Below are 14,543 nucleotides of genomic sequence, written 5' to 3' on the forward strand. Positions count from 1 at the left end.
TCTCTAAATAAATAAATAAAGCTAACAATTTAACTGCTACAAAGAAGGGGTTAACATTACCACTGAAAGTTAGAAGAACTAAAAGCCTTAAAGGTGTTTCAGAAAATAAGAATAACCTACATGGATCAAGAGTATATTCATTGAGACAAAATCAACTATTTTTGTATGCATCCTGCGCAATAATTATAGTTAATTCAGGGTAATTACTCAAATAATTTCATGGACTATGAATAGCAGTAGTTCCCTGGTGAAAAGGGTGAAATCCCAGTTTTCTTAAACACAGAAAATAAATGCTACTGTGTTGGACATGAATATTTTTAACTAAAGGAGTTGATCCTGGGCTTCTTATTTAAGTCTCAATGTTGACACAATAACAGGCTTAATTAAAAAGATAAGTTCAGTCATCAATTTTGATGAGGTTTTTGATGGAGTTTAACAATGAGATTATGTCAAATTAGACTGATAAATGAAGGAGGATGTTAATATCAAATAATTATAATATCTGATTATGTTACTCAGTATTAGTTCTACTGATAAATGTTAAGAACATCCTCAATAGATATCATAGAATGGATATAAATCTCCTTAAAACATTGCAATTCAGGGAAAGTTATTCCCCAATTAAAGGCAATGATCCTCCTGCAACTCTTGAAAGATTAGTTTACAAAACATCCTCCCCAAGAAATGGCAACAGCAAACCTAAATGAATATCTGTACATGTTTCTCAACCAAATCAAAATGCCTTCAGCTATTCATTAGTCATCTAATAGAAAGGAACATCATCTTGAAAAGAAATGAGTGATTGTGTCTAAGATGACCTTTTAAAAAAGCTTCCAACATTTACAGCATTGAACAGATCCATAAACAGTAATAACTTAAATACTGACTGAAAGTATCAGAAGTGAGCCTGAGGCTAGAGAGAACATTGTAGCACCACTCCAGGAGAGCGGCAATGATATCATGGCATAGGGTCCCAAACATTTTAATGGAAGTCCAACTTGATCACACTCAATAACATGTCATATCCTCCGCATAAATGTCTGATGACATTGCAAGTATGCCTATTATTAACCTTATTCTTGCTCAATACAATTTATAAACAGTTTGCAAGGTAAGTTCTTCATTGCATCTTGGTGCATGTAAAAATAACAAAGTAACTCCAATACTAATGCCAATATTAAGGTGTTGAGGCTGGTAACAGCCTATTGACAGTTTGGAAAGTTTTCTTTTTTATGAATTTGTTAAATAAATTACTTCTAAATTATTAAAACTCTATGGACTATCTCTCCAAACCCCAGACTAAAGTTGCAAGAGGGAAGTCTAGGATTCAAGGATATTTTTAAAGGGTTGGAGTCTTGACTATATAAAAAGCTCCCTTAAAAATAGATGTATATATTTTAAATCCTTTTCTCATTCTTCTGCATTATAGTGTCTGGTATTCCAAATGAAACCAGCAAAGATGACTATTTAATTCCAGGAAGGAAATAGTCAAGGTCTGAGTTATATTATCTACCTGGCCTCTGAAGTTTCATTGCAGTCCCTGCCTACTTACTGCTTTGCTGGCTGGTTTGTTAAACCATCCCTGCTAAAATGGTTCCAATCATGAATCAGTTAAATGTGTCATTCCAAAACCTTTCATTTACCCACCTCCAAATTGTCATTACTGTGAATTTTTTAAATGAAGTCCATGGAAGTTTCACTGAGCTTCGGTAATTATAAATGAATGTGTCAAAATTCATCCTTTGTCAGTAGAATAAATGTGCAATGACATATTTGCACTGGATTGTACATTTCACTGAAACCCAAATTTGGAGGTGGACTGCAAAGTACATTTGCTGAATTTTTGCATTTAATGCAATCAGTTAAGTTTGAATTTTGGGGCAAAATACTATGATATCAGTTGGAAGAACAACTTTTATGAATCTACATGGGGGAGCCCAGTTTAACTATAGCACAATCAAAGACCCCAGACATTCTCTCCCCTCCCTCTTTTCGTGGGCAGAAGATACAAAAGCCTGAAAGCATGTACTAACAGACTCAAGGACAGCTTCTAACCCTCTGTTATAAGATTATTAAATACTTCCACAATATGAAAAATTTGACTCTTGACCTCACAGTTTACCTAATTATGATCTTGAAACTTATTTATCTGCACTGTACTTTCTCTGTAGCTGTTACATTTTATTCTGCATTGTTACTGTTTTACCTTGTTCTACTTCAGTGCACTGTGTAATGATCTAATCTGTATGAACAGTATGCAAGACAATCTTTTCACTGTATCTCAGTATATGTGACAATAATAAACCAATTCCAATTCCAATCATGTGAAAGTGAAAAACTTGTATTACATGATATTTTCACATTCATCCCAAAATGTCTCTTAGTCAACACTGATTGAAAAATACTGTAAATATTGGCTCCAAAGCCAAAGAAAATACCTCTCTCTCTCTTCAATTCACAGCATGGGAAGTTTTGACAATCACAGAAGCAGACTGGTGAAAGTGGAAATACCCCAGGTGGTGCAGCAGGAGATTCATATCACACTGACTGTACACTTTCTACACATGTACCGAGCAGAGCATTCTAACGGGTTGCATCATAGTCTGGTATGGAAGGGCCACTGCACAGGATCAGAAAATGCTGCAGAAGGTTATAAACTCTGCCAGCTCCATCATTAGCACTTGCCTCCCCGGCATTTAGGATACCGTCAAGCAGCCATGCCTCAAAGAGGCGGCATCCATTATTAAGGACTCCCATCACCCAGGATATGTCCTTGGCTCATTGCTGCCATCAAGGAAGAGGTACAGGAGCCTGAAGACACACACTTGACATTTCAGGACAGTTTCTTCTCAAACACCATCAGATTTGTAAATGGACAATGAACCCATGAACACCACCTCAGTACTTTTTCCTCTCTTTTTGCATTACTTCTTTAATTGAATTTTATTTTTAAATATACTTATTGTAATTTATAGTTTTTATTACTATGTATTGCAATGTACTGCTGCAAAAGAAAACACATTTCACAACGTATTCCAAACTGATAGTAAAACTGATTCTGATTTTGATATTGTGCTTTGTTTGTTGGAGTGTGGATTGAGCTGACAGCCTATTGACAGAGAAGCACACAAGATCACATGAAAATGGTACCAGGAGATGGCCATCGGGCCAGTCCACTGTTCACTGTGATTAATGCTGACTTCAAGTCTACTCTTCTGTGCTAATTCCCCAAAGCTCTCAATTTCCCCTTCTTTCAAACACTTACTGTATCTACCTATATCTTAATTACTTTCAGTGATCCAGCTTCCAGAGTTCTCTATAGTAGACAATTACAGAGACCTGCCATGCTCTGCGAAATGTAAGATCTATGTATTTTAAATGATTGGCCCCTTACCTGGTAACTCTGTTCCCTCATTCAACACTAACTGTTCTTTTACCTTCTGGAATTTTTTGAAGCACCAACTAAATACTCTCCTTATATAGAGTTGCAAGGAGGTTCCTAGCCTTTTAACAAAATGTGACCATCATGTCAGAGTGGGGGCAGACTTCATGCTACAGTCAATTATACCCACTGCTCTCAGTCAAGGTTAGGATATTTGTAACTCTTAGAAGTCTGATGACTATAAAGTGAGCTTGAGGGAGTGTTACATAGACAGTTCTGATCGTCTGCAACATAGAGTATAAGGAAAATGAAACTGGGACTTCTGCTTTTCCTCCAGGCTTCAGAAAGCTGAGGGTGTTTAATTTGGCATTTGAACAACTTTTCGAGTAACTCATTCAGATTTGTCTTACTGTAAGGAAACAGAATAATCCAAAAAATTATTTAAAACTGTCTTTCCATTTTCTGACATCAATAATAGTTGAATTCCATTGTGTTGCAGGCAATGACAAATGAGTTCAGTAGTTTGAAGCTAGCTTGTGACGAAAACCACAAGGGTTAGAAAGATCATTATGCTGATTTGACATAGGTTGTAAAGATCCATCTGAATAGCAGCTGGAGAAGCGAAAGGTGTATTATTCAATAAAACAATCAATATGAAAGGAAACGCCCTTCCCAAGTAAAGGCTGGGTAGTGCATGTAAATAGTATTTGTGTCTAATTTCTAAAAGCCGCACTAGCAGAAAAATATAACGTAGTCTGAACAATGGCAAGATACTGATTTATATTGGAGTTGTGCTTCTACACCTGATTAACTTGAGGCATATGCACTCTTAATGCCCCAGAGCCATATTGCTCATCAATGTTCTTCTGGATACAGAATCTGTCATCCTTTTTTGATCTGACCCATACATGGGCCAAGAGTCCCAGGTTTGTGGTTGACTCTTAATTGCCTATAAACCCATAATTCAGGAGAGGAAGAAAAATGGACAATAATATTGGCAAACCAACAAAACCCATAAGGGAATGAATAAAATAAAGGAAGTCCACTGGGTGTTCCTCATCATTTGAAGAGTAACTGTGAACACAACTACTCCATCAAATCTTCACTAATATTATTCAGTCATTAAAATGACTCTTTGAATTGTCGTACCTTGAGGTCAACAGAGAAGAAAAGCAGTATTTTGCCGAGCTTCATACAAGTTCATAGAACCTTGCAATATTTAATGGAAACCTCCTGTGTACCCACTGTGTTTTATAAAACTATGACCTTATTCCTCAGGAAACCCTTGTGAATATTGAATTTTATCTAAGGGACCCATTCCAATTATCCAGAGAGTAGATAGAATTTCTATATCTATTGATCTCAAAATCAAAGGGAAACAGTTGCGTACTTCCTCTATCTCATTAAATACTTCATTAGTGAGGCAGTTTGGATGATTTCAGTGGTGTATGGAAATCAGTGATGCATTATCAACACCATCATCATTATGTGCCATGTCATATGACAATGGTGATCATAGTGACTATGATTTCTTGGCAAATATTTCTACAGAAATTCTTTACCAATGCCTTCTGGGCAGTGTCTTGACATGATGTGTGACCCCAGACAATACTCTTCAGAAATTGTCTGCCAGGCGTCAGTGGTTGCATAACCAAAGTTCAAAGTTCCAAGTAAAGTTTATTATCAGAGTATACACGTGTCACCACAAACAACACTGAGATTCTTTTTCTGTGGACATACTTGGTAAACATATAGCACAGTACAAGTAAACTGTTAGCACCAGGATCTGTTAACTGTAAGCAAGCTGTGTAAATGCAGATATAAATAAATAGCAATAGCTAACAAGCATGAGATAAGCAGGACTTGTGACGTGCACCAGCTGCTCATACGACCATCCGCCACCTGCTCCTATGTCCTCACATGAGCCTGATTGGAGGTGCTAGGCAGGTTTTACGTCTTGCCCAAGAATGACCTGGAGGCCAGCAGAGGGAAGGAGTGCCTTACACATCCTTTGGTAGACACACATATCCACTATCATGCATTATATATGTCTCATACGCAGTATACTTAATCAGCCCCTCCACTATTGAAGCTGCCCTTACCCGCATCTCCTCCATTTCCCAAACATCTGCACTCACCCCAGCTTTCTGCTGCCTTAACAGTGAGAGAGTTCCTCTTGTCCTTACCTTCAAATCCAGCACATCATTCCTCACAAACTTTGCCATCTCAAAAAGCGATTCCACCACTAAACTTTACCAATTCCCCTCTCCTCTTTCTACAGGGATCACTTCCTCTGCGATTCCCTTCTCCATTCATTTCTCTCCACTAATTTCCCTCCTGACACTTATCCCTGCAAGTGTCCTGGAGCTACACCTGCCCATACACCTCCTCCCTCAACTTCATTCAGGGCCCCAAGCAGTCCTTCCAAGTGAGGCAAATCTTTACCTGTGAACCTGTTAGTGAAGTCTATTGTGTCCAGTGTTCCTGATGTGTTCTCCTCTACAATGGTGATACCCATCGTAAATTAGGGAACCGTCTTGTTGAACACCTGTACTCCATTCACCATAAGCGAACTTCCTGGTAGCCAAACATTTTAATTCTGATTCACATTCCCATTCTGACATGTCAGTCCATGGCCTCCTCTTGTGTCAAGATGAGGCCATCCTCAGGGTGGAGGAGCAACATCTTATATTCTGACTGGGTAGCCTCCAACCTGATGGTCCAAACATTGATTTCTCCTTTCCTCTCTTCCTCTATCACGTCACCATGGCACCCCTCTTTCTTCCTTTTCATCTGTGGTGCAGTCTCCTCTCCCATCAGATTCATTCTTCGCCAGCCCTTTACCTTTTCCTCCCAACTGGATTCACCTATCATCTTCCATCTAACCTCCTTCTCCCCCCCCCCACCTTTGTTTTCTGGCATCTTCCCAGTTTTCTTCTCAGTCCTGATGAAGGAGGTTGGCCCGAAATATCGATTGTTTATTCATTTCCATTGACGTTGCTTGACCTGCTGAGTTCCTCTAGCATTCTGTGCGTGTTGAAATAAAACAATTGCAGTTTAGTAGTTTTTTGTGGCTCTCCATGGAGAGATTTTAACATCAGGAACATATTCAGGCAAGTGTTACTAAATAGACAAGGACAAAACTTGACGATTAAAAGGCAATAGAAGATCAAAAAGATCGGCTTTTTTGGTAGGTTTGAGTGGAGAGATTGTGAGGACTGTCTGGAAGCTATGATAACATGTCTTAAAGAGTCATTGAGAGAACCAGCAGGGAAAGAGGCCTCTTGGCTCATCAGATTCACACTACCCATCAGCCACCCACTTATGCTAATCCTTCATCAGTGTCATTTTACTGTTGGCACACTCCCATCAATTCTCTGCACATTCTATCATCCATCTACACGGTAGGGACCAATCAACCTACCAATCCCCCTTTCTTTGGAAACTAGAGCAGCCAAAGGAAAACTTCAGGCTCACAGGGTGAATTTGCAAATTCACACAGATGGAATCTGAGGTCAGGGTGGAACCTGATTCGCTGGCATTATAAGGCAGCAATTTTACTACCTGCACCAGCAACTGCCCAAAATGTATATCATCCTTGAGCAGAAATTGTGTCACTATAAGAGTGGGAACAAAAGCAATGGCCTGCCAGGCTCAATACTGTTACCTTGGGAGACTTCATGTATGTAGAACATAGAGCATAGAAATTTACGGCACATTACAGGCCCAACAATGTTGTGTTGATTGTGCTACCTACTCTAGACACTGCCTAGAATTAGAGCCTGATTGTAGAGAGAGCCCTTCATGTTAGCAAATCTGTGATACCAGGAAAACTAATAAAATGTTTTGCTTAACATATTAGTATGAAAGCTCTAGGATTATGTCAAACCAAAACCATCGGAAATTGAGGTGTGGAGAGCTACAAAGTTCAAATTAAGAATTTAAACTGAGCAAGCACACTGCTTCTTATTGAATGAGCTGTCTAAAGATTATAATTCCATGTTTTTAGAGTGCAAATGGTGTGAAACTTTAATTGATGACCAAATTCAATTTGGTATTGATCAGACAGAACGTTATGCTGGATCTTGCATACAAAATGGCAACAACGATGGTGATGGAAGCAAGGAATGCTAAATAATTTCAACCTCTGGAAGGAATAAATACTTTGTAGTCAGACACTAGTACCAACAGCTAACATTCCAGAGCATGTCAGGAAGATTAGTGTGAATAGATGTAATGGGAGCCATCCATCACATATGTATCAATTCTGAACAACAACATCTCAACTCTGAAGGCACATATCCACAGCATGGAGATTTTAAAACCAAAGTAATCAACCAAAGCAATTCTAATAGTGCAATTTCTTTATCAAAAGGACATTAACACAACAGGAAGTCACAGAGTGGTTAAAGCTAGTAAGAAACTGAAAAACTGTGCTTGTAACTGTGCCATCAGCACCAAGCCAAACAAGGCAAAGATATATTTAAAAGATTAATGTATTTGCATGGCTATTGACAGAGTAGAAGAATGATCAATCATGGCTAAGGATTCATATATAACCAAGTTCAGCCAAATGCTGCTGACAAAGAGTATTGTGAACAAAAATTATATGCAAGGGAAATAGTGAAGGCTTTAAGTCAGATTTAGTTTGGCACTGTGGAAATCAAATGGAACTACCTTAAATGTATGGATCTATTTCTTTCAGAGCAATGACTCTACTTAGCACTACATATGGACTGTTGTCTATGGATGTGCATTGATCTGCTGCAGAACTACTGAAAAGAGGTTAGAATATGAAATGCACAAAATGCCCCTGAATGGTGCAAAAAACTAGTTGAATGTTATCGAAATGGCAAATCCTGCCATGACATAAATGACTGTTGGGTTAAAGAAAAAGTTTGCGGAAAGCGTCACAGATATGGCCACGTAGAGAGAGTGTGCAACGCAGACAAAACAATAGTTGAATGAAAAGTCTTCAACACAAAACTAAACAACTGCATAAAGTAAACAAGTGTGAAACAGAATTGGACAACATGGAGTGCGACAAAGGTGAACAGTCATGCCTAGAACTGCATAGTATAACTGATGCCAAAGACAAAATCATTTGGATTACAATAGCAGTGTCTGCTGTAAAACTAAAAATAGAACTGGATACAGGGTCAGCTTTGTCTATAATTTCAAGGGTTGACAACAATAGACTGTTTTCTAAGCTACCATTACAGAAGACCTCAGAGATACAAAAGACCTACAAAGGCAAAAAGAGTGTTTCAAAGTCAAACTGAAAGTGAATGTGATGTACGGAGGCAAACACAGCAGTTATAGCTTTATGGACCTAAAATTGGAGGGCCAGCACTTTTCGGATGTGAATGGTTGAGAAAAATCCAATTAAATTGGCACTCAATCAAAGCTCTCAATGTGTCATGAACAGGTAACGGCAGCCCATAGGCTAGGGTGAACCAGAGACTGTCACAATTGCTTAATGCTAATGAGAAGGTGTTTGAGAAGCGGATTGGTAAACTCAAAGGCACGGAGGCCAGACTTAAACTGGATTAAGCAACAACACTGAGAATCCATAAAACACACCCAGTGCCTTATGTCCTAAAGTGCTGAACTTCAGACTTCGGTGGCATTTGGAATTCTCTTCAAGGTTGAGTGGAATGATTGGGCCTTGGCAATTGTCCCAGAGATCAAGAAAGGGAAGGCTGGAGCTGTTTGTATATGTGGGGATTTCAAAGTGAGCGTCAATCTGGTGCTGCATACTATGCAGTATCCACTGCTATGAATGGAAGACATTTTTGCGTCCTTGGCAGACAGGGAGAGGTTTCTGAAGATTGACTTCTCACAAACCTATAGAACCATAGAACCACAGAACATTACAGCACAGTACAGGTCTTTCAGCCCTCCATGTTGTGCCGAGCCATATAATCCTTAAAAAAAAGTACTAAACCCACACTACCCCATAATCCTCTATTTTTCTTCCATCCAGGTGCCTGTCCAACAGGCTCTTAAATACCCCTAATGTTTTAGCCTCCACCACCATCCCTGGCAAGTCATCCCAGGCACTCACAACCCTCTGTGTAAAAAACTTACCCCTGATGTCTCCCTTAAACTTCCCTCCCTTAATTTTGTACATATGCCCTCTGGTGTTTGCTGTTGGTGCCCTGGGAAACAGGTACTGACTATTCACCCTATCTATGCCTCTCATAATCTTGTAGACCTCTATCAAGTCATCTCTCATCCTTCTATGTTCCAAAGAGAAAAGTCCCAGCTCTGCTAACCTTGCTTCATGTGACTTGTTCTCCAAACCAGGCAACATCCTGGCAAATATCCTCTGCACCCTCTCCATAGCTTCCACGATGTTCCTATAATAAGGTGACCAGAATTGAACACAATACTCTAAGTGTGGTCTCACCAGAGATTTGTAGAGTTGCAACATAACCTCTCTACTCTTGAACTCAATCCCCCTGTTAATGAAGCCTAGCATCGCATAGGCCTTCTTAAATACCCTATCAACCTGTGCAGCGATCTTGAAGGATATATAGATTTGAACCCCAAGGTCCCTTTGCTCATCCACACTCTTAAGTAACTGACCATTAATCCTGTACTCAGTCTTCTGGTTTGTTCTTCCAAAATGCATCACCTCACACTTATCCGGATTGAACTTTATCTGCCATTTTTCTGCCCAACTCTGCAGCCTGTCTATATTCTCTTGTAACCTTCGACAACTGCAGCTCCATCCACAATTCCTCCAATCTTCATGTCATCCGCAAACTTACTCACCCATCCCTCTGCCTCTACATCCAGGTCATTTATAAAAATCACAATTAGCAGGGGTCTCAGGACAGATCCCTATGGCACTCCACTAGTCACCGACCTCCAGGCAGAATACTTTCCTTTCTTCCACAACTACCCTCTGCTTTCTTCCTTTAAGACAATTTTTTATCCAAACAGCCAAGATTCCACTTATCCCAAGCCTCATGACTTTCTGGATGAGTCTCTCATGAGGGACCTTGTCAAATGCTTTGCTAAAGTCCATGTAGACCACATCCACTGCCCTACCTTGATCAATTTCTTTTGTTACCTCTTCAAAAAACTCAATCAGGCTCATGAGGCATGATCTTCCCTTCACAAAGCCATGTTGACTATCCATGAGTAGACTGTACTTCCCCAAATGCTCGTAGATCCTATCCTTAAGAATCCTTTCCAGTAGTTTGCAGACCACCAATGTAAGACTCACCGGTCTATAGTTCCCAGGTTTCTCCCTATTACCTTTTTTAAACAAGAGAACTACATTTGCCATTCTCCAGTCCTCCGGCATTTCCCCTGTAGCCAAAGAGGATTCAAAGATCATAGCTAATGCTCCAGCGATCTCTTCTCTCAACTCCTGCAACAACCTGGGGTGTATCATATCCTGCCCTGGGGATTTATCAATCTTGATGTTTTTAAGAAGATCCAGCACTTCTTCTTCCTTAATCTCCACATTGTCCAGCACACAGGCCCGCTCTACTTCGACCTCATCCTGATGAAGATCCTTTTCCCTTGTGAATACTAAAGCAAAGTATTCACTAAGGACCTCCGCAACCTCCTCCACCTCCAGGCAAATGTTGCCCTCTTTATCCTTTAGCGGTCCAACCTTTGTTCTCGTCATCCTCCTGTTCTTCACATACGCATAGAACGCCTTGGGATTCTCCTTAATCCTACATGCCAAGGCCTTCTCATGCCCCCTTTCTTTAGCTCTTTCCTGGCTACCCTATATTTCTCATGAGCCCCTCGTACTTCCTGCTTCTTATATCTAACATATGCTTCCTTTTTCCTCTTGACGAGTTGCCTCACGTGTTTCATCAGCCACGTTTCCCTTTTCCTCCCATTTTTTCCTTGCCTCAGTGGGACAAACCTATCCTGAACCCAGTTCAAGTGGTCCCTAAACTTCTCCCACATTACTTCTGTGCTTTCCCCTTTGAACATCAGTTTCCAATTTACTCTCACTAGCTCCTGCCTCATCCCTGCGAAGTTAGCCCTTCCCCAGTTAAGCACTTTACCATTTCATCTGATTTTATCCCTTTCCATCGCTATGCTGAAGCTAAGGGAGTTGTGGTCACTCTCACCAAAATGCTCCCCCACCAACAGGTCTGTCACCTGACCAGGTTCATTACCCAGAACTAGATCCAGTATAGCCTCTCCTCTTGTCGGCCGGTCCACATACTGTGTCAGGAATCCTTCTTGAACACACCTGACAAATTCAGCCCCATCTATCCCCCTTGCATTCAGGAGGTGCCAGTCAATATGAGGGAAGTTGAAATCACCCATAACTACTACCCTGCATTTTGTGCACCATTCTAAAATCTGCCAAATTATCTGCTCCCCAGTGGCCCGAGGGCTATTTGGGGGCCTACAGATAACTCCCAACACAGTGATTGATCCCTTCCTATTTCTGACTTCCACCCACACCGACTCAGAGGACACTCCCTCTGCAGCGTCCTCCCTTTCTTTAGCCATGGTACTATCCCTGACCAGCAATGCCACTCCCCCCCCCCCCTGCCTTTTCTACCTCCCATCCTATTCCTTTTAAAACACCTGAACCCCGGGACCTGCATCATCCAATCCTGCCCTTCCTCCAACCAAGTTTCAGTAACGGCCACAACATCATAGTTCCACGTACTAATCCATGTTCTAAGTTCATCCTCCTTGTTCCTAATACTCCTAGCATTGAAATAGACAGATTTCAACCCCTTTAACTGGCTACAATTATGTTCCGTCCCCTGCCTGTCCTTCCTCATCAACTCAGAACTCTTAGCATCATGCCCTTGTCCTTCTACCTTAATCCCTGCACTCACATTCTGATTCCCACCCCCCTGCCAAACTAGTTTAAACCCTCCCCAACAGCTCTATCAAACCTGTCCACCAGTATATCAGTCCCCCGGGGATTCAAGTGCAACCCGTCCTTTTTGTACAGGTCACACCCGCCCCAATCTTCAAAAGGAGATTGAGAAGTCAAGCAGGAATTTCCTGATAATCAACACTCACAATGGACTGTTCCAGTATAATCATCTCATCTTTGGAGTTGAATCAGCTCCAGCAAATTGGCAAAGAGCAATGGACCAAGTGCTCCAGGATATCCCAGGAACACAATGTTACATCGATGACATCATCATGACTAGCAAAAATGATGAAGAGCACTTCCAGAACCTTGGTAAAATGCTTACCAGGCTGAGAAAGAATGGTCTGCATGCAAAGAGGGAGAAATGTGAGTTTTTCAGGAATAAACTCTCATCAGTGGATACGTCATTTACAAGCATGGTTTACATAAGTCACAAGTGATGATTGAAGCAGTGCTACAGGCACCCAAACCAGAAAATGTGTCACAACTCAGGTCATACTAGGGCCTTGTGAACTACTACCACCAGTTTCTCCCTAACATTGCTACAGTGCTGCACCCATTGAATGTACTGTTACAGACAGGAGCAAAGTGGGAATGGTCAGAAAGATGTGAAAGAGCATTCAAGGAAACAAAGAGACTAATAACATCTGATTAACTGCTCAATAATTATGACCCATCCCTGCCCATCAGACTGGTATGCAATGCATCCCCTTATTGGTGTCGTTTGTCACACACTATGAAAGATGGATCTGAATATCTGATTGCTTTTGCTTCAAGATCACTAACGAGCGCAGAGTGCAACTATGTACAGATCAACCGAGAGGCCCTTAGTTTAGTATGGCGTGAAAAGAAGTTCCACCACTACCTCTATGGACAAAAGTTCTGCTAGTGACAGATACCCCAGCCCCTTGTGTCCACTTTCAATCCCAGGAATGGCATTTCAGTAATGACTGTTACCAGGTTACAATGTTGGGCACTATTCCTAGCCCACTCTTATGACATAGAGTTCAAGGGTACCAAATACATCTTCCACTATTGGCAACTGAAGAGGAAATAACTTCCTACTGTGACCCAGCAGGAGTGTTCCATTCCATACTGGTGGACCAGTTGCTGGTAACAAATTCCGAACTATGAAGGGAAACAAGAATGAACCGTCATTATCAAGGTCTATGAAATCACAATGCAAGGATGGCCAGCTCACGGTATGCTTCCAGAGTACTCAGTGAGATGAGACCAACTGTCCGTATGTTGAAAACTCTGATATGTGGATCTTGTGTTGTGGTTCCCTCTAAACTGCACAGCAGAGTGTTAGAGAATCTGCATGAAGGACATCTGGGTACAGTCAAAATAAAAAGTCTCACCCGGAGCTATGTGTGGTGGCTGGGAATAGATAAGCAGATTGAAGACTTGGTCAAAAGCTATTTGAGATGCCAAAAGGTTCAAATTGCACACCCCTCAGGCACCATTACACCTGTGGGAACGGCCGTTGTCATCATGACAAAGAGTACATATTGGCTTTGCTGGGCCATTCATGGACTCTATGTTATTGATTGCTATGGGTGGTCATTCAAAGAGGCTGGAGGTTATACCAATGAAGTCAACTACCTCTGCAAAGACTGTCTCCACTCTGAGGACTATCTTCACAAGAAACCGTTTATCAGAACAAATTTTGAGTGACAATGGACCACAATACTCTTCAGAAGGTTTCAGAATGTTCATGAAGAAAAATGGCATCAGACATTTTCAAATCAGCTCCTTACCACCTAGCAATGAATAGTTTAGCTGTAAGGTTTATCCAAACATTTAAGAAGTCCATTAAGGCTATGGGCAAGGAGAACATTTCTTGACAGCACGAGGTAGACAACTTCCTTTTTGTGTATCAGAACTCTGTTCATACAATGACAAATCAAACACCTGCAACGCTATTCATGAGCAAGAATTTGAGATCTCGCATAGAAACCAGTCCTAAAACCAGATTTACAGACAGAAGTGCCGAATTAACAGTTGAACCACTTGCCAAATGAATCAGCAAGGAGCTTCAAGCTTGGACTGGAAGTCTTAGCACTTGTTTACCAAGAAAACAAGTGGACACCCGGTAGGATAGCTACAGGAACTGGACGATTGATGTACACAGTGAATGTTGGAGATCAGACATGGAGACGTCATGCGGACCAGACACTGGATGCTCAAACAAAGAACACACCTGAGTTGATTGCATCTAACAAGCAGAGACTTTACAGCCACCTCTCAGCAATGATCATGTCACTGACAGCAATATTGCAC

The sequence above is a fragment of the Hemitrygon akajei genome, chromosome 3 (genome assembly GCF_048418815.1).
Source record: "Hemitrygon akajei chromosome 3, sHemAka1.3, whole genome shotgun sequence".
NCBI classification, from domain to species: domain Eukaryota; kingdom Metazoa; phylum Chordata; class Chondrichthyes; order Myliobatiformes; family Dasyatidae; genus Hemitrygon; species Hemitrygon akajei.